We start from the raw sequence: 27,380 nt of genomic DNA on the forward strand, positions 1-27,380 counted from the left end.
TCACTTTGTATCCCCCCTGTAGCTCCCTCTCTCGTCCCCTCTCAATCCCTCCATTCTTCCCCCTTCTCCACTCATGCCCCTCCCCAAGTCCACTGGTAGGGGAGGTCTTCTTTTCCTTCCTTTTGATCCTAGTCTATTAGGTCTCATCAGTAGTGGCTGCATTGTCTTCCTCTATGGCCTAGTAAGGCTGCTCCCTCCGCAGAGGGAAGTGATCAAAGAGGAGGCCAATCAGTTCATGTCAGAGACAGTCCCTGTTCCCATTACTAGGGAACTCACTTGGATACTGAACTATCATGGTCTACATCTGTGCAGGGGTTCTAGGTTATCTCAATGCATGGTACTTGGTTGGAGTATCAGTCTCACGGAAGACCCCTATGCTCAGATTTTTTTGGTTCTGTTGCTCTCCTTGTGAAGTTTCTGTCTTCTCCAGATCTTACTATTTACCACTTCTTTCATATGATTCCCTGCATTCTGGCCAAATGTTGGCCATAAGTCTCAGCATCTGCTTTGATAGTCTGCAAGGCAGAGCCTTTCAGAGGCTCTCTGTGGCAGGTTCCTAAGTTGTTCCCTGTTTTCTCCTTCTTCTGATGTCCATCCTCTTTGCCTTTCTGGATGGGGATTGAGCATTTTAGCCAGAGTCCTCCCTCTTGATTAGTTTCTTTAGGTATACAGATTTTAGTAGGTTTATCCTATATTATATGTCGATATAAGTGAGTATATACTGTGTGTGTCTTTCTGTTTCTGGGATAGCTCACTCAGGCTGATCTTTTCCAGTTCCTACCATTTACCTGAAATTTTCATGATCTCCTTGTTTTTTATTGCTGAGTATTATTCCATTATGTAGATGTACCATACTTTCTGTATCCATTCCTCAGTTGAGGGGCATCTTGGTTGTTTCCAGCTTCTAGCTATTACAAATAAAGAACTAAAGAAGTTAAAAAGCAACAAATCAAGTAATCCAAGTAAAAAATGGCGTACAGGGCTAAATAGAGAATTCTCAATAGAAGAATATCGAATGGCAGAGAAACACTTAAATGAATGCTCAAAGTCATTAGTCATCAGGGAAATGCAAATCAAAACAACCCTGAGAGTTCACCTTTCACCCATCAGAATGGCTAAGATCAAAAACTCAAGTGACAACACATGTTGGAGAGGTTGTGGAGAAAGGGGAACACTCCACCACTGCTGGTGAAAATGTAAACTTGTACAACCACTGTGGAAATCAATTTGGCTCTTTCTCAGACAACTAGGAATAGCGCTTCCCAAAAATCCACCTATACCACTTCTAGGCATATCTCCAAAAGAGGCTCAAGCACACAGTAAGGATATTTACTCAACCATGTTTGAAGACTGATTTTTTTTAACTTTTATTATTATTACTATTTATTACAATTTATTCACTTTGTATCCTGTGACCCCCTCCCTTGTCTCTTCCCAATCCCACCCTCCCTCCCTCTTCTTCCTCTATGCTCCTCCCCTAGTCTATTGGTAGGGGAGGTTCTCCTCTCCTTCTTTTTTTTTTTTTTTTTTTTTTTTTTTGCAAAACACATGAGGGTTTATTGGATACTTGCTCAGCCCGGATCATAAACCTTCCTGTGGGAGGTCTAAGGGAACAAGATTTTTTTTTTTTTTTTTCAATGCAGTTTATTCAGGAACATTGAACAATCCTCGGACCCCGGGGAAAGCCAGCCCACAGCTTAAATAGCCTCTGGGTAGCCAACCCAGGCATGCCACGGGGGCAATGCAGATAGGTCCACATACATGGAAGCAAGCCAGATCCTCGGCCTTAGCCAAATGTGGAGTTGTTCCTGACAGAGAGCACTCACCATCGGGAAGGTGGAAGGCGGAAACCAGCTCCATCTTTAAGGCATAGCATTTTGCAGCTCTCTACAATTCCCCCTTTTTGTTTTAGACGCATCAGGCAAGAGTAGAGGTCTGATCTCTGATATTAGAAATAAATTGGGACTTTGTACAGATGTTCATTTAGGTGTCATCCACCCAAAGAGCATCGGACCCGTCCGATACCTTTTTCTCAGAGGCGGGACCTGGGGCATCAACCCGCATGCAATCAGACATGCTCTTCTCTGGGTCCAAAGCGGCTGACCCTGAGTGCAGTGCTTAGCCTCGCATCCTGAGCGTATCATTTTAGCTTTTTATGGTATCCAACCATGCTTGGGGAGAATGTCTTGCTTCAATGGCTGTAAAGGCCTGAATGATCATGGCTGCATCACACTGTTGTGAGACTCTAATCTTGCATATATACCACAGGCAAACCAAGGAGACCAACACCAGAAGGCCTGCTAACACTCCCATGCCCGCCCATTCCTTCAGATGATTCATGGCTGCAGCAATCCATGTTGATAATCCTGTGGCTAGTCCTGCGTCCACTCCTCTCCTCTCCTTCTATTTGACCCTAGCCTCTCAGGTCTCAGCAGGACTGGCTGCATTTTCTTCCTCTGTTTCCTGGCAAGGCTCCATCACTCAGGGGGAGGAGATCACAGAGCCTGCCACTGAGTTCATGCCAGAGACAACCCTACTCCGTTTACTAGGGAACCACTTGGAGACTGAGTCTATGGGCTACGTCTGAACAGGGAATATAGGTCCTCTCAGTCCCCGCAGAGATTCCAGGGCCCAGTTTTGGTTTCCTTTTAGAGATACTGTTCCCTCCAGATCTTTTTATCTCCCCCATTCTTTCATAAAATTACATGCCCTTTGTACAAAGTTTGACTGAGAGTTTCAGCCTCTGCTTTAATACCTCAATTAGTCAAGTCTTTCAGAGTACCTCTGTGGTAACAGGAGAAGAAAGGGAACAGGACAGAAGCCTACCACAGAGGGCCTCTTAAGACTGAATTTTGTTATGTGATGTTTTGCTGCAAGTTGGGCAAGTGATATTTTGTCCAGCGTGGCTTGTGAAAGAAAGGGTATGTGATGTTTTGCTGTGAGCTCTCACTTGTGAGTGGTATGACTTTGGCTAGCTGAGAACATCCGTGGGGGGATTTTCATCAGAAAAAATATATAGAAGCCCATGGACAGTGAAACATTGCTTTTTAGTTGGACATCGCTGTGCTATGCTAGTCTTCTTGTTTTAACATTTGATTTCAAAGAGAGAGAGAGAGAGATTCCAGAGAACTTCTCAGGGCAGTCCAACTAAGTCTTGCAGCTTTTGCTAAGTTGTCCCAATCTTCTGAATCCTGTTGCTGAAATCCTGATTTCAGCCTTTTTACTCGACTGCTGGTATCCTCATTACTGAGTTTGGTAATCCCCTTAAGACCCACTGACTAACCAGTAAGAAGTAGATAAAATAGGTCTACAGCCCCTTTTCCTGGCTTTACTTGCAAGCTCTGCCATTTCCTAGTTGGATGAATGTGAGTTTCATTGCTAGAAATAGCAGATTTTTAGGTTTAGCTCTTTACCCATTAGGTAATGCTACTTGAAAAGTTGCTTAAACTCCTGAATTAATTTTCTTACCTGATAATACTTGTGATAATAGTAGTTAATTAAATTGAATTAATCATATACTCAATACTTGTCTGTTTACAGATCTTTGGGGACTGAGGCTGATATACTGTAAATAATAATACTAATGATTAGTATTCACTTTATGGGTTTCACTATCTGTTCAAGGTTAGAGAGAAAGTCTGAAGGTAGAAGAGCACATATGTTCTTCTAAGTGTGATTTGATTATTATACCACAGGACACATAGTATCTCTGTGCACAAATCTGGGTATTCAAATATGTTGATGATATTTGTAAGTACCATTCTATGGTTGACCCTTGAATGACTTCAGACCAACCTACAGTTCAAATCTAGAGTAATACACAAGGGCTTACATAAGGTCTCTCATGTTGCTGTTAAGCCTAATGAAGTCACCCAGCTCTGCTCTCAAGTTGTCTCACACTCTGGCAGCTTACTGTCAAAATAGACAGTAATGTAAATGCCACTTGAACTCCTGCAATGGATCTGTGAAATCCGAAATGGACAGTAATCACAACTCTGAAACAGAAAAAAAAAAATCTCTCTTGAAGTCTTGATGTCTTCTTTTTGTTCAGATGCGGTAGCAAACTATTTAGGTTAAATTTTAATTTCTATTTGATGACACTTCTGCTCATGCTATAATGAATTTTGTCAGTACATGCAAGTAATCCCAAATGGAAGGAATCTTTAGACAATACTGTACATTCTATAAAGTCACTCTAGGAAGCCAGACAATCCTCTGGGACCAATGGTGCACTCAGACTTTCAGGGACAGTTCAGAAGAGTGATCTCAGTTGTAGTTCATGTAATCAGTCTGAGCCAATGTGTCCATCTTCTTAATTCCCTACAGGGAAATAAGCTTATATATAAGAAATCGAAACTATCTAATCTAGAAAGGAAAGACATTGCAAGGAAATGGGAAAATAGGGACTGGGAAGGGGGATAGAGAGCAAGGAGAGAGAGGAGGAAAGGAGATACATAATTGTGCCTGCTTTCTCATAAATGTGTCAGGAAGGGCAGTGTCTGATTAATCTTTATAGTACTCATCCATTTCTTGTTATGTTGCTAACAGAAAACACTCCATGAAAACTATTTCAGGCTGGCATATGGCTCCCTTCTTTTTTGTTAGTATCTGATATATGAGGGCAGTCACACAGAGCACAGGAGACTCTTGGCTAGAAATTTTATCATCTGAAATAAAATCAGCCTTTTCTGAAATTGTGATTACAAAAGTTGAAGTAGTGAGCAATGACCTAAAGCCCTGGGTTTCAATTTCAGTATTTGTTTATAACCTGCTCTAAGGAAAGGATAACTGACCTTTATGCAAAAAAAGAAGCTTGAGTTTTGAGAGGCATGTCCTTTAGTTGGACATGGCAGGCAAAACTTTAATTGCAGCACCCAGGAGGCAGAGGCGGGCAGGTGTCTGTGAGTTCAGGGCCAGCCAAGATTATATAATAAGACTCTCACAAAAACAGGTGGAGAGTGAGCAAGCAAGAGCCTAGAGATATTTAAGTAAATACCAGCATAGAGTCAGTACTACCAACACAGAAATGGAGATAGACTACTAAGGCAAATCTAATAGTATTTGCATTGTTAAGTGCACCCATACAATTTATACTTCATATAAGAGTTTTATTCAATGAAGAAACATTCTATACTAACTTCTCTTCACAAATATATTTGTTTCTCAGCTCTGTATAGTGTCATCTTGCCACAGCATTCAGCTGTTGGTAATTTCTAGATAGACTGCACATACCAAGTGTCCCCCTTGCCCAGGATCACAACTGACACCTATGTGCCAGAACTAGCAATCTGGGCCCAGCTTGGGGCATACCTTATAACACTTCCTTCTGATATCCTTCTACTCCCACCACTGTGAACCACAGTTTAGCATACTTCACTCTGCCAACTGTCATTCTCCTAGCTTCCATGATTATTGATCCCTAATAAATATTTTGCCCCCAAACTCCATCTAGGCATGTCTCTGATAGGCCTCTTGTGCAAGTGGACCTGTCCATAGTTTCTCAGTGCTTGACATTTTTTCTTTCCTACATCTCAAAAGACACCATTCTCTTCATTAGATAGTTGTAAATCACTGAAGTGATGTTCAGAAGTAGACACAGAATTGAGGACTTACTTATATTAACATGTGGAGTTGGGAGTAGCAATGCTTTATAAGTTCTGAAACCTCTGATTTTAGGAAGACTACTATCTAATACAGGGAAAAAAACTATGGTGTGTCTTAGGAAAGACACAACAATGTTAAAGAACAAACATAAGAAATTAGAAACAGAACAGAATAAAGTCCAGAAAGTTTAAGGAAGAAATGGCAAAGCAGAAAATCACTAACATCAAATTCACATCCCAAAATACTAGGATCATTTATAAACAGAGAGAATTTTCTTTATTGTTTAATGTTAATATATATGATGTGACCTTGTGTGTGTGTGTGTATGTTTGCAGAGGTATTGTGTGATTGTGCATGTTGAAGTAGAATTTCAGGGACAGGTCTTTGCCTTTGACCCTGTTTGAGTTCATCACTATTTTGTTGTTTGCTGCTGCATATGCCAGGATATATGGTCTTTCTCGTGTTACTGTTCTCATATTGCTCTCATGTGTAGCTTTACCTAGACTCTGGGGATTTTTACTCAGGTCCTCATGTTCACATGGAAGAGCTTTACCCACTTAATTCTCACTCTAGCCAAACTATTATTCTTTTGGGACAGCCTTGATAGTCTCATTTGAATACTGTTACATTTATAAGAGTGTCATTACATATTATCTACTTATGAAATGAGTCCAATAGAAAATTCTGACTCCATAGTAAATTTTAGGATAATTTCCAACTAATTCAGAATAGGTGACTTTTTGTGTCTCCTAGTTACTGCTTTTTTGTTAGGCTCCCCTCACTTTTGTCATCAGCATGTTTTCTATATTCCCCACAAATGACTAAGCATCTCCTCTGTTCAGCTGAACCAGCTGCTGTGTTTCATCTGTTTGGTACTGGCAAATGGAAGCAGCTTGACCAAACAAGTGTAGTCAGAGACTTGGATAAAATCCAGTTGAATGCTGGCTTCCCTGTATTCTTTCAAAGTGAGCAAGGCAATGTCACCTAAAAGTATATATCTAAATGAGGTGAAGACAAATAGAGAACTTAAGCCTTACTATTAAGGACTACTTAGATAAATGCATTAGTTCAAAAGTATACAATTTTTTTTGTATATGTCATTGTTGAATGATCATAGTTTAATAGTTAATGGGTAAAGGAAACAGAAGATTAAGAGAGTTTATGTAGTTAGACTGAGAATAACATATTCTCAGAAAAACATTCAAAATTATTCTTGAATAAAAAGTGTAGAAAGCAACAGGATAATAGCAAAGTCTTTTGTTGCTGAAGACCCTATTTTTTAATATACTTCAGCCTGACTTTATTCTAACAATGTCCTGTGGAATCTCTATGAACATCATTTCTTTTTCCTTTTTAAAATAAGTTTGGAAGAGGACACAAAGCTCAATTTTATAAATTGCATCACTATTTAGAGTGAAAATGCTGGAATCTGGGTTCTTTTAGTTCTGTGTCCAAGATATCTGCTCATTACACCCTGATGAATGTCTTCTAGGACAGAAGAGGGTGAGTACAGTGCTGCCAGGACCCCCATTCTATTTACAACCCAAAGAAAACTTGAAAGAAAATAAAGGATTCGGTCCTTAAAAACAAGCCATCTGTTAGAGAGCAAAGCAAAGCAGCCAGGCATGCACAAATGCAGGCAGTCCTGCCAGGACCTGGCTGGGGAGCCGGTACAGCAAGCTCTTCAATTGCTAATTTCTGTAAAAAGAGAGCAATATTAGCTGGTTAGTGACCAGTTTGGAGGTGCTAGTAGAAAGTAAATGATACAACAAATACTACTTAGTCCTGTTAAGGTGAGCTCTGTGAATTCTTTCTTTTTCTGAGGCAGGTAGGAACCTTCATACTTGCCAATGTGCCTGCTGTCAAGAGGGGGATGCTGTTATTTTATATATATATATATATATATAAAACAAGGATAACGAGAATCCTCATTCTAAAATCAAAATAAAGACATATTAAAGTTTTCTATGGGCTTACTGTTTTATCAACGTCTTCTATCATAACTGATTCAAAGACCAGCAGTCATGTGTGTTGCTGTTTCTCACACTTTCTTTTTAACTCTTCTTAGTCTGATCCATTTAACTTATACGTTTTGTTAGTTTTTGGGAGGCAGGGCCTTACTCTATACCCTAGGCAAGTCTCAAATTGAAAACATCCTGCCTCAAGTTTTCAAGTGTCCTAGAGTTGTAGGTATGAACCACCATATCCAACCATTTTTCTTTTGATTGTGAAAAAAAGAGAGACAGAAAATTTGAAAATTTGAAATTATTAGAAAGTAGGCACTGCCAACCATTTTTGAATGCTTTGAATGTTTTAGATATGAGTGTTTTTTGATGAATACATGTATTCTTTGGTGAGGTAGTGCACAAAATAGCTGCCACGAATGCCAGAAACAATCCTGTCTCAGAATCTTGCCATTCCCTCTGCATAAATCCTTTCCCAGACAATTTTATCTTTGTCTTTTTCACCTAGATTGTCTTTATGCCAATGATAGATATTAATGAAATCTTTTCTTATGATTCCATCATGAGTGTGATCTCGTCTATTATGTTCTATTCCTTTTCTGCTTCTTTCTACTTTTTGTCCCACAAGCAGCTTTCCTTTTTAATTTAAGCACATTGACACATACCTAAAATCTCAGCACTCAGGAAACTTAAGCTTGAGAATGTAGAGCTTAAGGCCAGACAGGGATGAAACAGGAAGATGTTTTGTCAAAATAAATAAATAAATAAGCAAATAACTTTTTTAAAAAATAACTAATTTACTCTTATTATTAATATTATTACAGTTTTGTGTGTGTATGAGGAAGAGAGGAGAAGGATAGTCAGAGGAAAAACTTGCAAAGTCCATTCTCTCCTATCTTTATGTGCATTATGGGTCAGATTTTAGTTCAATGCCTTTTGACAACCTCTGTAACTTACTTCTTAACCTGAAAAATAAGACGGAGTGAGAGGTGGACTCTGGAACCCATCTGCCGGATCAAGTTTTGGCTCAGTCTTTTACTTGATCCCAAAATCTTGGGAAAATTGTTAAACATTATCTACAAAATAGGAATTGGAACAATAGTAAGTTTCTCACTGGGAGATTATAGCAAGCTGATCAATGGTTGGCACACAATAAGCACTATTAAATTGTTAGCTCCTAAGTACTAATTTCCTGCCATTATTTCGTGAGCATTGTAGTGGATTTTGTCTCTTTTGTTCACTAATGTATCCCAATGAATAGATTTGTTCTTGGCACATAGCAAATGCTCAATAAATATTTATTGAACTTATGAATGGATGAAGAACAAATGCTTGGGAGATAGGCTGTCCTTTTGTGTGCAGGCCGTTGGTCTTAGTTAAGTCGCATTTGGCTACACACAAAAATACTGCCTTGACTAGTTTCTCATCTCATATCTTTATTGTAGAAGCCTCTCTACTTATACTTGTTAAAAAATGACATGTTTCTTCATAGAGTTGTCTTGATAGTCAGGTTTGAAATGGAGAAAAGAAAATTAATGTTACATAAAAGTTACAGGATCTATAATTCCACTGATATTTTAGTAGTTTTAACTGTGTTTTTACATCTGCAAACCTAGAATTTCTCATCATATGGGTTGGAGAGAGACCAGGAAAGATTTAAAAAACAAGAATGTGGCGGTAAAATTAAAAACGAAGGACCAGCATGCCCACAACACAAAGACAGACATTAAGCAAAAGAAGAAAGCCACAGCCAACAACATAACCTGGGTTATCCTAACAGACAATTCCCACAGGCAGTGTGTCTCTTCTTCCCAAGGCTTTTCCTCTGAGACGTTACGAGAGAAAATATCAACAGAGTTTTGTTTTGTTTTTGTTTTTGTTTTTTGTTTTTATTATTATTATTATTTTATGACTAGAAGCTCAGCTTTGGGGATTCAAAATAAACATTTTGGATATTTTGGCTAAGACAGTAGCATGAGAAAATAGAGTTAAGTATTTAAAAAGCCTTCATTTTGAATTAATGAATTTGAAGTCCCAGGGGACACAGAGCATAAAGTTCACAAACCAAACAGAAAATGGGAAAGAATGCAAAATTGGAAAGGGTGGGCTTTGCCTTCCACCCTTCACTTAGGAATGTTGTTTTTTCAGGCTGGAAGAGAGACTTAAACAAGAGGAAAACAAAATTTTAAGACCACAGAATATTCAGGAAAGGGTACTGTGCCAATGCCACTCCCTCCAACTGAGAAGAGAATGTGGAATTTTAAAATCCCAGCATAATTTGGAATTTTTAGTCATAGGGATCATTGGTACCTTGCTTCATAGTTGGGTTTAAAAAGGGTAGTTAGCCTTGGCTGTCTCTTTTTTGTCAAATGCAGGAATTGAGATTTCTAGAAAAACTCATTCTTATAATACAATTTTAGAAGACTTTTGAATTTTGGGTGTGGTATGATGATGTTTATAGTTTTGACTATACATTGCAGGCAGTGCAGACATAACTGGACAGCAGGGGCTGTGAAAACTTGCAGTATGAAAATAATAGTCTAACAACAATGTTTTAATTAGGTTAAATGACCACTTCAAACTGTGCACAGTTTCATAAAGATGATGAATATCATCATAACACTATGTAACAAATAAATAAGATGTACAAGAAGAACAATAACAACAACAGAAACAAACAAGCAAAAAAAAAAAACCCACAAAAAACCCTAAAATGGCTCTACAGTATATCTATCTATCTATCTATCTATCTATCTATCTATCTATCTATCTATCTATCACCTATCTATTTTTCAACTTTACATCCCAATTATAGTGCCTCTCCCTCCTCTCCTCACTGTCCTGCCTTTCTTCCCTCTCCTCTCTTCCCTATCCCCTCCCCCCTCCCTTACTCTTCAGAAAAGGGTAGAGCCCCTCCCAACCTACTCTAGCACATCAAGTCACATCAGAATTGAATGCATCCTCTTCACCTGCGACCTGCCAGGGGAAAGTGCTTTTAAAAAAAAAGGCAACAGAGTCCATGTCAGAGACAGTTTCCAGTCCCCTTAACTTGGAGACCCACAGGAAGCTGAGCCCTCAATATGTGTAGGGGGGCCTAGGTCAAGTCCATGCATGGTCCTTGGTTCATGCTTCGGTCTCTACAAGCCCCTCTGGGTTCTGGTTAGTTGGCTCTGTTGGTCTTTTTCTGGAGTTTCTGTCCCCACCAGGTCCTTCTATCTTTCCTCCAGTTTTCCACAGGACTTTATAAGCATAGCCCAATATTTGGCTATGAGTCACAGCATCTGTTTCTATCTGTTGCTGGTTGGAGCCTCTCAGAGGACAGCTATGTTAGGCTCCCATCTCCTAACATAGCAGAGTATAGTTAATAGTGTCGGGGGTGTGTTCTCTGTGCTCTCTCCCATGAGATGGATCTCACATTAAGCCCGGCATTGGTTGGACATTCCCTCAATCTCTGTTCTATTTTTCCTCAGTTATGTTCATAGTAGCTTTATTTGTAATAGGCAGAATCTGGAAACAACACAGATGTCCCTGAACCAAAGAATGAATTAAAAAATAATAAAACTGTAGTAAATTTATACAATGACATACTACTCAACTATTAAAAACAAGGAAACCATGAAATTTGTAGGTAAATGGATTGAACGAGAAAAGATCATCCTGAGTGAGGGAGCCCAGGTCCAGGAAGACACAAGTTACGTAGTCACTTATAAGCAGATTTTAGCCATATAGTACGGGATAACCATACTACAATTCAGAGACCCAAAGAGGATAAATAACAAGGGGGACCCAAGGGAGGTGCTTGAATTTCACTCAGAAGGGGAAATAGAATAGACAGTGGAAGCAGCTGAAGAGAGGGAACAAAGTAGGAGAGGGAGAACAAAGAAAAATGAGGGTGAAGATCAGAGCGGGGGTGGTTAGCTTGGGAGGTGGGTAGATAGAGAGCCTGCCACAGGGTAGGCTTTTTGAAGGACATGGGGGTGACTCTAGCTGAAACTCCTAGTGGCAGAGGTCATGGAGACTGAAGAGGACACCCTCTAACTAGATAGAGTTCCTCTGGAGGGAGGGAAATACTAACCTATCTACAAAAACTTGGACCTTAAATTTAACCTGCCGATAGGGGAGGTCTTCCTCTCCTTCCTTCCCATCCTAGTTTATCTGGTCTCCTCAGGAATGGCTACATTGTCTTCCTCTGTGGCCTGGTAAGGCTGCTCTTCCCCTATCAGTGGACTGGAGGAGGGGCATGGATGGAGAAGGAGAGAGAGTGGGATTGTGAGGGGAGGAGGAAGGGAATTACAGGAGGGATACGAAGTGAATAAACTGTAATCAATAAAAATAAAAATACAAAAAGAAAATTTACCCTGCCTACAAGATGAGCAGGGATAAAGCTAGTTCTAAACTTTCAATCCTCCTGCCCCAGATACTTAATTCCTAGGACTCCAGGATTGTCGCTCCAGAAATAGAAGTGTGTGTGTGTGTGTGTGTGTGTGTGTGTGTGTGTGTGTGTGTGTGTGTGTGTGATAAAAGGCTCTGGTTACCAGTCATAAGAGTGAACAAGAACTATCTGGTTCTCTGCTTTCATCTGCTCAGATATTCATTCTGGTTTTTGCTTGTTAGTCTACAGTGCACTTTATCTTTTAATATAGGTTTTACTTTATCTACATTATTTTTCTTATTTTGGTAGGATAAGTTCAACAGATCAGGAAACTGGAAGTATAACTCATTGTTGCCACAGCTCTCAAGAGAAAGGTGCACATCAAGCGGAGCTTCTGTGTGGTGAACACCAGAGTTTTTGAGGCGACAGAGGAGGCACTTCACGCAGGGCCTTCACTGGGGTTTCCATGGGAAGAAACAGAAAGCTTTAGGTCAAGTAGTTTAATAATTTCTTTGGACTTTTATATGGAGGCAATATCTTTAGCTATGCTTTTCCTGGCTATGAGTGCATTAGATCAGATAAAGACTGATAGATCTGCATTTGAGAGAGGCTGGAGGTATAGCTCACATGTACACATACATGGAATATCTGGAGCAATACTTGTGTAGTCCTAGGACTTAAGAGGCTGAAAAGGAGGACTGAAGGTTTGAAGCCAGCCAAAGGTTAAAAATGAAGTCACATAGTGTTGGGCTGTTTTATTTTTCAATATCTTTAACAAACAGCCTGAGCGAACACAGCCTTAAGATTGATAGCTTGATGCCAAACAGATAATAAACATTAACTTCAACAAATCTGAATTGGCTGAGCTGTAGTTTCTGTGACTCACCAGAATTTAGACATTAGCTTAAATTAAAGAAAAAGGTAGTTGTGTATCCTGTCTCTGAGATTGTGAGATACAATTTGAATTCTAGAGAAAGTAGAAGAAAAGTGTGGTAAATAAATAAGCTAAAGCAGGCATTGGCAAACTGTGGCCATGGGCTAAGTCTAACTTGGTTTTGTAAAGAAGATTTCATTGGAACAGGAATACACTCATTCATTTGTGCATTATTGAAGTTTGCCTGCCAGCTGCAGTCAAGCTACATAGTTGTGACAGAGACCATATGTTCCACAAAACCTGCAAATTTTGTTTTTCCCTATACAAAAAAAAAAATATTTTTCCTCAACTGGAATATAATACAAGCCAAGCCAAAGCTAAGTTAATCTCAGAGTTGTACTCTACTGACTGTAAATTCATCTTATTTAGAATAAACGTGACTTTAGAACCTGAGGCAGGTGACCTATCTACAGTAAGCATAAGAAAAAAAATGTATCTGAAGAAATGACACTTCACTCTAGCACTTCTCAGATATCTTGTATAGGAAGGATGACTTTACAGTTAGAAAATGCATGTTTTAAATTATCTCTCAGTTAAAGTGTATTGGTAACTAGAAAATCTTACTCTTTGAGTTCAAATTCTCCAAAGGGCAAACAAAACACAACAAAAAACACCAAGAAGAGGACAGCAAGTTGTATAGATCTTAATTTTAATCTTGTCACACTTCTTTTTATCATTTATTGTTTATTTTCTTTTTTATTTATTGTATATCCCAAGGCTATCCTTCCCTCTTCTTCTCCAGTCCCCCATTTTCCCTTCCCATCCCCTTTGCCCAACAGAAAAGAAGAGCTTCCCCTCTGCCAATATCAACTTTCCCAAGTATGTCAAGTCACTTCAGGACTGAACGTATCTCCATACCCTGAGGCTAGGCAAGGCAGCCCTGTCAGCAGGCAATAGAAGCAACCCCCTCCCCAACTAAAACTCACCAGGCAACCTATATGAAGACCAAGCAACCCATTGGCTACATATGTGCAAGGAACTAGGTCCAGATCAGGCGTTCCTTAACTGATGTCTCAGTCAGTCTATGAAAACCCCCAAAGGACTGCTTTGGTTGTCTCTGCTGGTCTTCCTGTGAGGCTACTGTCTCCTCCAGGTCTTTCCATCTTTCCTCCAAGACTTCCACAGAACCCTGGAGCTCCACTCCATGCTTGGCTGCAAGTCCCAGTATCTGTTCCTATCTGATGCTTGCAGACAGGAGTCTAACTTGGACCACAGTTCTTGAGTAACTTTGTACAGGTCTTGGCCAGAAGTTTTGAACAATGGGAGAGTAGTTTTTGATTCACTCACTCCTATAGATTTTTAGGCTTTGTATTTCAGTGCTGATGCTTAAACCCACTCTCTGCAGGAGAGAGGCTAGAATTTTCTAAATGTTTTGTGGGGCAAAATACAGCCCTCTAGATTAAAGAATAATGGAACAAAATGTAACCTTGCCAGGACTAACAAAGCCTGAAATTAGAGATATTGACTTCACATTTTCCCATGTATACATACATATGTATGTATGTGTGTGTGTGTATATATATATATATATGTGTGTGTGTGTGTATACACACACAGCCACTTCACACCAGTTTAAAATGGCACTACTATATAAAGTGCTCTACATTATGAAAATCATTCTCATTTTAAATCACAACTTATTATAAGGCATTAAGTACTAGTGCATTTTTTCAATAGACCACAATATTCACCAGATCATTTCATTTTACTAAAAATAATCTAAAATTAATTACATTCTAATTGTATTTTTTCAAAGCTTAGTGAACACACTTCTGTTTTCTCCCAAACATTGCTCTGGTTAGTTGACTGACATTGGCCCTGGAAGGCTAATATGTTTGAATGCTTGTTTCCCAGCTGGTGGACTGTTTGGGAAGGAGGAGAAGGTGTGGCTTTGTTGGAGAGGGTGTGGCTTTGTTGGAGAAAGTGTTACTAGGGTATGAGTTTTGAGATTTCAAAAGCCCAAGCCCCACCTCCCTCCTGCTCTCTGCCCCTTTTCTTTTCCTCCAACTGTGGACTGGGATATAAAGTTTTTACTTTTGTTTCAGACCTTTGCCTGCCTGTCTACTGCAATGCTTGCCACCATGATGATCATGAATTATGTCTGGATCCATAAACCCCTGAAATGAAATGCTTTGTTTCATAAATTGCCTTGGTCATGATGTCTCTTCAGAGCAATTGAAAAGTAACTAAAAATGCCACTGATTACATACCATGCACAGTATTTTTTTTGTCCTTCAAGAGCACCTGTCACACTTAGCTTTCATAATGCAAGGTCCAAGTTAACACTCAGGCCTTTTGGAGGCACTGTTAAGTGAAATATGCAAAGGTAAATGATGGAAATGATTGAAATCATCACATCACCTGGAAAGGCTCTATGCTACAAGTGACAGTGTATTTGATCAATGTAGGATTCTAAGACACAAAGAAGTGGTTTTACTCTCTGGCAAGAAAATTCAGTCTACATGGATACTACCTAGCTCCAACAGACCCAGATTTCATGACTTATTGAACAAAGCCCTTGGACTTTCCCCCAAGGATATCCTTTCCTTTCAGCCTTAGGAGCTACTTCTGTGCTCAGGACAAGGAAAGTGAAACACACTTTCTGCTTCATCTCTAGTTTAGTTTTGAAAATGAAAATCTTCCCAAAGCTTTTGTGATAGATTTTGGATATGTTCTTTGAGCTAGAACCTGACAACATAAATTCCTATGTGCAAAACATTCTAAGAAGGATTCCTATGTCCAGGTTTGTATCAGAATGTTCAGGGAGGAAGGAGTCTGATAACAGCCTTTGGGAAACCTCCAGTAGCTTCTTTCAGGATTTAGACAGTACTCAGCTTTTGGTGTCCATGGTTCAACTTCTATGCCAGATTCCACCAACTACAGTTCAAACTACTCAAGCAAAAACACGTGCATTCAGTTGGTGCAGACAATTTTCTTGTCACTCTTCCCTAAACAATACAAGTGTAACAATTATTGGCATTTAAATTGTATTATGTATAAATGTAATGATTTATAGCATATAGGAGGCTGTGCATACATTATGTGTAACATTATACCATTAATGCACAGGATTAAGTATCCTCAGTTGTGGATATGTGTGTGTGTGTGTGAGAGAGAGAGAGAGAGAGAGAGAGAGAGAGAGAGAGAGAGAGAAAGGGTTACAAAGCCTGTGTCAGCAGATACGGTGAAACACCTGTCATCCATTTTGAACAGAACATATGTGAAGCTTTGAATTAGAATAGAAGGGTTAGACATATAAAGTATTTAGATCTTTAAGCTATTGACATAGTAGTTAAAGATGAAAAACTCATCAATATTACCTTCTTATTAAATATAAAAGGAAAACATAAAGTTACAGGAAAGCATATCAAATAGCAAGAACAGAGATATTGATATTTATGTATGTAATGGATATATTAATAATCTTTTATTTATGACTAGTCATAAACTAACAACAAGTCTCAGAAAGAAGGATGTAAATGTAAATACTCCTCAATTTGGTATTTTGCTATTAAAGTTTTATATAATATAAACAACCTCCTTCAGCATTTATAAATTCTGTGCAGTTTTCTTTTATAATTCCTTATTTTTTATAAAAAGTGTTTGTCTATTGACCTTACATTAAATGAAGCTCTGTTTGTCAAAATTCTTCTGTTTTGTTACTATCTGAGACATTACAGAACAAAATTTTCTGCCTAACCACCACTGATACCAAACAAAAGAGAGCAGCTTTGAGTATTCTAGAGAAGCCAAAGCCTGATAGATCAGCCTCACACAATGACAGTGGTTAAATCTTACCTGTATCTGAAAACTATTTGGATCACATATAGCACATTTATAAGCAGGGAGCCTCCATGATCTGATTTTAGTCTTTTTATATGAATTTTTCTTTTTTATTTTAATCACAGGTTATTTGCTTTGTATCTCAGCCATAGCCCCTTCCCTCATTCTCTCCCAATCCCACCCTCCCTACCTCATCTTCTCCCTGCCCCTTTCCAAGTCCACTGACAGGGGAGGTAATCCTCCCCTTCCATCTGACCCTTTCTTACCAGGTATCTTCAGGACTGACTGTAATATCCTCCTCTGTGGCCTAGCAAGGTGAATAGTGATACTTTGACTTCTTCCTCTCCGATTTGTACCCCTTTGATTTCCTTTAGTTTTCTTATTGCTCTTGCTAGGACTTCAAGTACTGTGTAGAAGAGATATGGAGAGAGTAGGCATCCTTGCCTTGTCCCTGATTCCAGTGGGATTGATTTAAGTTTCTCTCCATTGAGTTTGATGTTGGCTATAGGCTTGCTGTATACTGCCTTTACTATGTTTAGGTGTGTGCCTTGTATCCCCGATCTCTCTAAACTTTATTTCTTTTATATTAACATTTTTTATTTTTAAATAATTTTATGCATTCACTTATATCTCAGCTGTAGCCCACTCCCTCTTTTCCTCCCAATCCTCCCCTCTCTTCCTCATCTTCACTCTGCCCTCTTCCAAGTCCACTGAGATGGGGTGTCTTCCCCTCCTTCCGTCTGGCCCTAGCTTATCAGGTATCTTCAAGATGGTTGCAATGTCCTTATCTGTGGCCTAGCAAGGCTGCTACTCCCTCAGGGGGAAGGGGAAGCTCATGAGTTCATGTCAGAAACAGTTCCTGTCTCCCTTACTAGGGAACCTACTTGGATACTGAGCTACCATGGGTTATGTCTGAGCAGGGGTTGTAGGTTATATCCATGCATGGTCCTTGGTTGGATAAACAGTCTCATAGAAGACCCCTGTGCTCAGATATATTTGGACTTTGTGGGGCTCCCTGTCCCCTCTAGGATATACTAATTCCTCCTTCCTTCATACGATTCCCTATACTCTGCCAAAGGTTTGGTTATGGATCTCAGCATCTGCTTTGATACATACACTGATAAATAGAGTCTTTCAGGTGCCTTCTGAGGTAGGCTACTGTCCTGTTACTGGTTTTCTCCTATTTCCAATGTCCATCCCCTTTGTCTTTCTAGATAAGGATTGATCATCTTATCCCTGGACCTCTTTCTTGTTTATCTTCTTTATTTGTACATATTTTAGTATGTTTATCCTATCTTATATATATAAGTGAGTATATACCATGTGTGTCTCTCTGTTTTGGGATACCTCACTCAGGATGATCTTTTCTAGTTCCCACAATTTGCCTGCAAAATTCATGATTTCCTTGTTTTTAATTGCCGAGTAGTATTCCATTGTGTAAAAGTACCACAATTTCTGTAACCATTCCTCTGTAGATGGACATTTGGGTTGTTTCCAGGTTCTGGCTATTACAAATAAGGCTTCTACAAACATGGTTGAGCAAATGTCCTTGTTGTGTACTTGAACATCTTTTCGATATATGCCTAGGAGTGGTATAGCTAGATCTTGAGGTAGCACTATTCTTAATTATCTGAGAAAGCACCAGATTGATTCCCATAGTGGTTGTACCAGTTTATATTCCCACCAGCAAAGGAGGAGAATTCCACTTTCTCCACAGCCTCTCCAGCATGCGTTATCTCTTGAGTTTTTGATCTTAGCCATTTTGGTGGGTGAAAGGTGAAATCTCAAGGTCATTTTGATTTGCATCTCTCTGATGGCTAGGGATGTTGAACATCTCCTTATGTGTCTCTCTGCCATTCTATATTCTTCTACAGAGAATTCTCTGTTTAGCTCTGTACCCCATTTTTTAATTGAGTTACTTGGATTATTGCCTTTTAACGTCTTTAGTTCTTTATATATTCCAGATATCAGCCCTCTGTCAGATATAGGGTTGGTGAAGATCCTTTCCCAATCTGTAGGCTGTCGTTTTATTCTAATGACAGGGTCTTTTGCTTTACAGAAGCTTTTCAGTTTCATGAGGTCCTATTTATTGATTGTTGCTCTTAGGGCCTGTGCTGATGGTGTTCTGTTCAGGAAGTTGTCTCCTGTTCCAATGAGTTCTAGGGTCTTCCCCACTTTTTCTTCTAACCGATTTAGGGTGTCTGGTTTTATGTTGAGGTCTTTGATCCACTTGGACTTTAGTTTTGTGCAGGGTGATAAATATGGATCTAATTTCATTTTTTTGCATGCAGACATCCAGTTGGACCAGCACCATTTGTTGAAGATGCTGTCTTTTTTTCTGTTGAATGGTTTTGGCTTCTTTGTCTAAAATCAAGTATTCATAGGTGTGTGGGTTTATTTCTGGGTTTTCTATTTGGTGCCATTCATCCACCTTTCTGTTTCTATGCCAGTACTAAGCAGTTTTTATTATTATTGCTCTATAGTACAACTTGAGATCAGGGATGGAGATACCGCCAGAGGATCTGATGTTTTACAGGATTATTTTGGAAATTCTGGATTTTTGTTTCTCCATATGAAGTTGAGAATTTTTCTTTCAAGGTCTAGAAAGAATTGTGTTGGTATATTGATGGCAATTGCATTGAATCTGTAGATTGCTTTTGGCAGAATGGCCATTTTTCACTATGTTAATCCTACTGATCCATGAGCACGGGAGATCTTTCCATCTTCTGATATCTTCTTCAATTTCTTTCTTCAGAGACTTAAAGTTTTTTTCAAACAGGTCTTTCACCTGTTTGGTCTGAGTCACCCCAAGACACTTTATGTTATTAGTGGCTATTGCGAAGGATGTTGTTTCCCTCATTTCTTTCTCGGCCCTTCTTTCTTGGGTATACAGGAGGACTTCTGATGTTTTTGAGTTAATTTTGTATCGAGCCACTTTGCTGAAGGTGTTTTTCAGCTGAAGGAGTTCACTGGTTGAGTTTTTGGGGTCATTCTGGTATACTATCATATCATCTGCAAATAGTGATACTTTGACTTCTTCCTTTCTTATTTGTATCCCCTTGATCTCCCTTACTTTTCTTACTGCTCTAGCTAGGACTTCAAGTACTATGTTGAAAATATATGGAGACATTGGGCAGCCTTGCCTTGTCCCTGATTTCAGTGGGATTGATTTACGTTTCTCTCCCTTGAGTTTGATGTCAGCTATAGGCTTGCGTATATTGCCTTTACTATGTTTAGGTATGTTCCTTGTATCCCTGATCTCTCCAATACTTTAAACATGAATGGGTGTTGGATTTTGTCAAATGCTTTTTCAGCATCTAGGGAGATGACCATGTGGTTTTTCTCCTTCAGTTTGTTTATATGGTGAATTACATTGATGGATTTCTTTATATCGAACCAACCTTGTATGCCTGGGATAAAGCCTATTTGGTCATGGTGGATGATATCTTTTATGTGTTCTTGGATTCGGCTTGCAAGGATTTTATTGAGTATCTTTGCATCAATGTTCATAAGAGAGATAGGTCTGAAGTTCTCTTTTTTTGTTGGATCTTTGTGTGGTTTAGGCATTAAGGTGACTGTGGCTTCATAGAATGAGTTTAGTAATGTTCCTTCTGTTTCTATTTTGTGGAATAATTTGGAGAGAATTGGAGTTACCACTTCTTTGAAGGTCTGGTAGAATTCTGGACTGAAACCATCTGTCCCTGGGCTTTTTTTTAGAAGGGAGGCTATTGATGGCTGATTCAATTTCTTTGGGGGATATAGGGCTGTTCAATCTTTCTACCTGGTCTTGACTTTATTTTGGTAGATGGAAAATCTATTAAGAAAATTGTCCATTTCTTTTAGATTTTCAAATTTTGTGGCATATAAGCTTTTGTAGTATAACCTAATGATTGTTTGTATTTCCTCATTATCTGTAGTTATGTCCCCCTTTTCATTTCTGATTTTGCTGATTTGGATAGTTTCTCTCTGCCTTTTGATTAGTTTGGCTAAGGGTTTGTCTATCTTGTTAATTTTCTCAAAGAATCAGCCTTGGTTTCATTGTTACTTTGAATAGTTTTATTTGATTCTAAATTGGTTGATTTCAGCCCTGAGTTTGACTATTTCCAGCCGTCAGCTCCTCTTGGGTGTTTCTGCTTCTTTTTTTGTTCTAGGGCTTTCAGTTGTGACATTAATTTGTTTGTATGAGATGTTACAAATTTGTTCTTAAAGACACTTAGTGCTATGTGTTTTCCTTTAAGTACTGATTTCATTGTGTCCTATAAATTTGGGTATGTTGCACCTTCATTTTTCATTGAATTCTAGGAAGTCTTTAATTTCTTTCTTTATGTCATCCTTAAACCAGCTGTCATTGAGAAATAAGTTTTTCAGTTTCAATGTGTGTGTAAGCTTTTTGCTATTTCCATTGTTGTTGAGGTCCAGCTTTAGTCCATGGTGGTCAGATAGTATACAAGTGATTATTTCAATCTTCTTGTATCTGTTGAGGCTTTCTTTGTAACCAACTATATGGTCTATTTTGGAGAATGTTCCATGAGGTGCTGAAAAGAATGTATACTCTTTTGTGTTTGGGTGAAAAGTTCTGTAGACATCTATTAGGTCCATTTGAATTAGGACCTTTGTAAGTGCCTTTATTTTGCTATTTGGCTTCTGTCTAGATGATCTGTCTTTTGGTGATAGTGGGGTGTTAAAGTCTCCCACTATTAAGGTGTTGTAATCGATGTGTGATTTTACCTTTAATAATGTTTTCTTTACAAATGTAGGCACTCTTGTATTCTGGATATAGATGTTCAGAATTGTGATGTCCTCTTGGTGGATTTTTACTTTGATTAGAATGACGTGCCCCTCCTCATCATTTTTGATTAATTTTGGTCGAAAGTCTATTTTATTAGATATAAGGATAGCCACTCCTGCTTGTTTTTTGGGTCCATTTGCTTGAAAAACATTTTTCCAGACCTTTACTCTAAGGTAGTACTTATCTTTGTTGCAGAGGTGTGTTTCTTGGATGCAGCAGAATGTTGGATCCTGTTTCTGCACCCACTCTGTTAGTCTGTGTCTTTTTATGGGAGAGTTGAGTCCCTTGATGTTGATAGATAATAGTGACCAATAAACGTTTGTTCCTCTTATTTTGGAGTTGGTGGTCTTACTGTGATTCATTGCTTGTTTTCTTTTAATTTTTGTAGGGACATTATCTGTATGCTATATTTTCTTGGGTATAGTTGTTTTCATTGGATTGTGCCAGGAGCCAAAGCTATTTACTGAAGCCAAAGCAAATAGTGAGCCAAAGCTATTTAGTGGAGCCAAAGCTATTTACTGAAGCCAAAGCCAAATAATGAGCAAAGGTCATTTAGTGGAGACCTAAAGCTATTTAGTGAAAGAGTTACCTAGGACCCTAAATCATGGGGGATAGATTTGTGAGGATATCCATCTGTTAGTTTTAGAGCATCCATGCAGTATCTTAAGAAAACATCCTTAGGATATCTTGAAGGTGCAATATTCAAGCCATGAAATCACTCTTCCTATCTCCTGTAACAGTAATTTAGCCTTCTACCTTTTCCTGCCTTCTCCCTATATAAAAATTTTTTGGGGTAAAAAAATTCTAATAAATGAGGTTTTGATCAGACAAACAGACTTGGCCTCCTTCCTTGTGCCTCTTGTTATACCTCATTCTTTCCACACACCCCCTCCCTTTAGGACTCCGTTGAACTCCCGCAGGTCGGGACAGGATAGGAGTTTTCCTTCTGGGATCTTCTGTAGGGCTGGTTTGCTGTATAGATATTGCTTAAATTTAGTTTGTCTTGGAATATTTTGTTTTCTCCATCTATGTTGATTGAAACCTTTGCTGGGTATAGTAGTCTGGGTTAGCATCTGTGGTATTAAAGTCTGCATGACATCTGCCCAGGCTCTTCTGGCTTTCATAGCTTCTGATGAGAAGTCTGGTATGATTCTGATAGGTCTACCTTTATATGTTACTTGGCCTCTTTTCCTTGCTGCTTTTAATGTCTTTTCTTTATTCTGTATATTTAGTGTTTCATCAATGATGTGACATGAGGATTTTCTTTTCTGGTCTAATGTATTTGGTGTTCTGTAGGCCTCTTCTATATTTATGGATATCTCTTTCTTAAAGTTGGGAAAATTTTACTGTATGATTTTCTTGAAGATATTTTCTGGACCTCATCAATTCCTATTATTCTTAGATTTTTGTCTTTTCACAGTGTCCTTGATTTCATGGATGTTTTGTGTTTGGGACTTTTACGACTTTATTTTTTTCTTTGAGAGACATATCAATTTCTGATGTGTGTCTTCAGCACCAGAGATTCTCTCTTCCATCTCTTGTATTCTGTTGGTGATGCTTACTTTTGTGGTTCCTGATCTTTTCTCTAAGTTCTCCAGCTCCAGAGTTTTCCCTGTTTGTGTTTTCTTTATTGATTCTAATTCTATTTTTATGTCTTGCACCATTTTCTTCATCTGCTTGAACATGGCTTCCTGTCTCTGTATTATGGCCTCTATCTTTTTGTTCGTTTGTTCTCTATATGCCACTAATTTTGCCTCTACTTGTGCCTCTGTTTGTTTAGCTATATTTGCCCGTGTTTCTTTGAGAGCTTTGTTCCGTTCCTCTTTCTTTGCCTCCACCTGGGAGACCAATTCTTTGAGAGATTTGTTCGTTTCCTTTTTAACTGTCTGTATTTGCATGGTTATTTTTCTGAGATATTTGTTTGTTTCCTCTTTATTTGACTCTAATAACTGGACAAGCATATCTTTAATGACATTTTCCTGTGTTTCCGATGAATTGGAGTATCCATTGATTTGGGGGGTTGCTGATGAAGCCATGATTTCCTGATTTTTGTTGGATGTGTTCTTTCACAGACCTCTGGCCATTTGCTTATCTGTAACCTTCACTGTTTGTTCTTGGGTTCTGCAGTCCAGATTGGTACTGTCTTTCTCTGGTGTCTAGAGAATTCTTCAGAGAGATGAGAGAGGTCCAGTGGTTTTAGCATGTGCGTTGGTGCTTCAGTTGTACCTGTGAGAGGAAAGTGCTTGGACACAGAAGGACAAATGAGAGCAGTGTGTACATGTGTGCATGTGTGTGCGTAGAATTTATCCTTGAGAGACAGGGTGCTAGTGTGAGGGAGGAGCGCCTTGGGATCACCAAAAAGGTCACGGGCACTGAAGTTATTGCAAGTGCTGGTGATAATCATGTGCACACATTCCCTGAGTATGTCAGTGGCCTACTGGCTACTGATACTCGTCTCTAACTGAGCTCCAGGAGTTATTTGCCTAAACTCCACTGGTAGCTCCACAGAGCCGGGGCTTGCTTGTCCTAAGGATCCCTCAGTTTCCCATAATGGATGTGTGGGTGGGAGATTTCTGAAGTCTGGCTTCTAGCTTAGAAGCATCCTGGATCTGGCGCCCTGCAGGTATTTGGGGCACTCACTTTCTAGCAGGTCAAATTTTAAAACACAGGAGTTCCTCCTGTTCTCTACTGGTAGGTTTGGATCTGCTGAGCCAAATGTGCTCTCAGACAACTCAGTGCTGTTGCAACTGTTGTACTCAGCAGTCCAGCTGCGGCTGCAGAACTGGGGTGTCTAGGTGCCTTTTGGGAAGTCCTGGGGAGCCACTACCATGGCTCGGTGCTTAGTGCACCTGGGTGGTTTTGCAGGTCCGCAGGAATTTGGTGGCTGCAGAGCTCTCTGTCTACCACTGAGAGACTGAGCAGCTCATACAGTCAGGCTCTCTGGAGTCAGTATGACCAGCAGCTCACAGGTGCGGGACCCAGGCAGGATTGTACCTCAGATCTCAAGCTTGGGGAGCCGATGAGGCTGGCTGCTGAGGCTGAGATGCTGGTATCCCCACCTCTGCTGTTTCGGTTCTCAGGCAGCAAGTTCTGTGTCACTGGTGCTGTGGCTCAGCCCCTCCTTGGAAGGAGAAGGGAGGCCCGAAGAAGGAAAATGCCCCTTTCTGTTCCCAGAGAAGTCCATGACTGATCTTAATCAAAAAGTTCTCACTCCTGTGATGTCCCCCCTCCTTCAGGAAGCCACAATGTCAATTTTTCAGCTTCAGTTGCCCCTATGTTCACTAATTTTGGAGTTTCAAATCCTCTGTCTCTCAGAAACAGTGCATGCTGTTTGCTGCCATCTTGGATCTCCTGATTTTAGTCTTACAGATCAAATAAATGTAAATGAATGTCATCCCAGCAGACAAAAATCTCTATGAATCTCAGCTTCATAGCAAATTCTGCATTGGGGGAATAAAAAGTGAAAGGCATTTCTCCAACTTTGTTTAGTATACAATCACATGGTTTAAAGAAAATAAGATTTCCAAATTGTTGGAATGGTAACATTACACAAATGTTTCCCTGAGAAAATTAAGCATTTCTTCCTCCAATGAAGACACCATATAATAGAACAAGAAGAAATGAAAATGTTAATTGTTTCACATTTTTTAATTTAAGACTTAATGCCACAGGCTGTGTGCCACTGAGTAAAATACTCATTGGGAAGAAAAGACATACTTCTGATTAAGAATAATTTAAACAGACTCAAAAAAAAAAAAAAACCCTCTTATGCATTGTACACTTTGTAAAATAAGTAATCTCTTTAGACAACTGGATAGCATTAGCAATGCTAGCCAAGTTTAAGCTTGGCTTTTCCTGCCCTTGTGGCCTAAAGATTACTGCAGTACATTGACAAATGGACAGTTACATGGCTCTATGGGTTCAAAAAATGCAGTTATGATGAAAATAGCCTCTGAGTAGCAGGATGTGACCCTGGGTGAATTTGTGAACTCATTCAGGTCCCCTCAGTGGCTGGTTTCTGATATCCTGTCTTCTAAGCCTGGTACCAGTACTCCTAAAAGCAAGGCTTGCCATTTTAACCTTATTCTCTCTTTTATACTTCAAACCTGTGTTTCTTAAGCCTTCCTACACCACGTCCTATCCATGTCCACATGTTCCTCTGGGAATGTCTGAACAAAAAGCAGCAGGGTAGAGGAAAGACATAGCTGGGTTTTCCCTTCATGTGTGCTGACCCTGCCTTTTTCACTGTGTGGTAAAGTGCTTTCAATAAAACTTGTTAGCTTTACTTCCCAGGATGAAAAGAGAAGATATGTAGACTGTACTCCATGAGATAAAGCCATTTTCATAAGTCTGACCCACTCCATTTCCACTTTCCCACAAAGTTAACCAAGTTGCTTCACACTACCTGATGAACCCTCTTTCAGTTCAGAGCTCTTTGGCTGGTTTTCCTTATTAGAAAAATCAAGTAGTTTTCCACTTTGAAGATGTTTATGATTAATAATTTTTGAAAAACTCTTCTAGAAACAAGGAATCTATTTCTTCAAATACAGATTTGTAACCAAAAGAACAAAATAGAGAAAGAAAGAAGAAAAAAAGGAGGAGGAGGAGGATGAAGAGAAGGAAGAGAATGAAAAGAGAGAGAAATGGAAAGGAGGAAGGGAGAGAAGATAGGAAAGTGAATTTAGTGCTAATTCCAACTGACCATTAATAGTGTGTTTAAAATACATATAAGGCCAGATCTAAATTTTGGTTGTTTATTTTTGTAACCCAAATACCAGCCTATGAATACTGTACAGTAGCCCAGTCACAAATTCAGAAAGCACACCAAGCTACTTAGACAAGAGAGTTGTAGGTCATTGTAGTTGTAATTCTAGAAAGATGGCACTGAAGAAAAATCTTACAAACTTCTACCTTCTTGGGTTTAGTTTATGATTCATGTAAGTGAGATCTAGGAAAGCAATGTTTATACCTGGCTTTTTTAAAAGCATTTTACACAGATCTTAGACACAATATTTTCTTAGCCACTGTGAAAAAAAGGTTCCCAGGAAAAACACACCTTCAGTTTAACTTTCTGCAATGATGAATAATTAATTAGAGCTTCAATGATTGTGGAGAAGGTAGTATGATATAGATCCAGAGCCTAATTATAATTTATATGTGGCTGCCTTTAACTCCTAAATGGTCATTGCTTTCCCTCTATAATACATGCCCATCCCATGACTGTGACTGACAGATCAAACTTTTTGCAAAGTATTAACTTAACAAAACCTTAGTTTTCATGAGCCAAAGCTGAATCATCAGCTGGTGAAGAGTTTAAGTTAGCCTCAGTATAACTCCATTTTGAAATAAAGAGCCATCTTGACTGGGAGCTGAATTCAGGAACCAGGAATTTTCACAAAATGTACACTAGGCAGATAACAAAGTTAACTCTCCTAGCAATAGCCTCCAGGAAATAATACAGAATAAATGCTTTACAGAAAATAGAGACAATCTCCCTGGCAATAATCAATGAGAATCAGTTGGGAATCCGGTGGGAAAATCTCCCCAATGTTTCAGACACAGTTTAGAAGAATAACAATTGTGATTATGTGCCTCAGAGAAGGTCACCTCGCCCCTCTAACTTTTACCCAATCCTGTAACACCAAGGCTTGAGCCACCCTGCTTGCTGTCATGGAAACCCCTGTTCACAGACTTTCTCTTTAAAAATCCTGCTCATTCAGAGCTAGAGGTCCCACTTCTCTACTGCTCCGTCAGTGAGACTTAGGGTCCCGAGTTCGATTGCTCTCCTAATAAAGCTCTCTTGCTCTTTCATCGAGTCATCTCCTGGTGGTCTCTGAGGGTCCTGTGAACCTGACATTACACTAGTATCTGAGGACTGTAGCAGAGACTTACCACTTTAATTCAATTCACCTACTTAATGTTTCCAGAAATGCA

This window comes from Meriones unguiculatus, chromosome 12, assembly GCF_030254825.1.
Source record: "Meriones unguiculatus strain TT.TT164.6M chromosome 12, Bangor_MerUng_6.1, whole genome shotgun sequence".
Lineage (NCBI taxonomy): Eukaryota > Metazoa > Chordata > Mammalia > Rodentia > Muridae > Meriones > Meriones unguiculatus.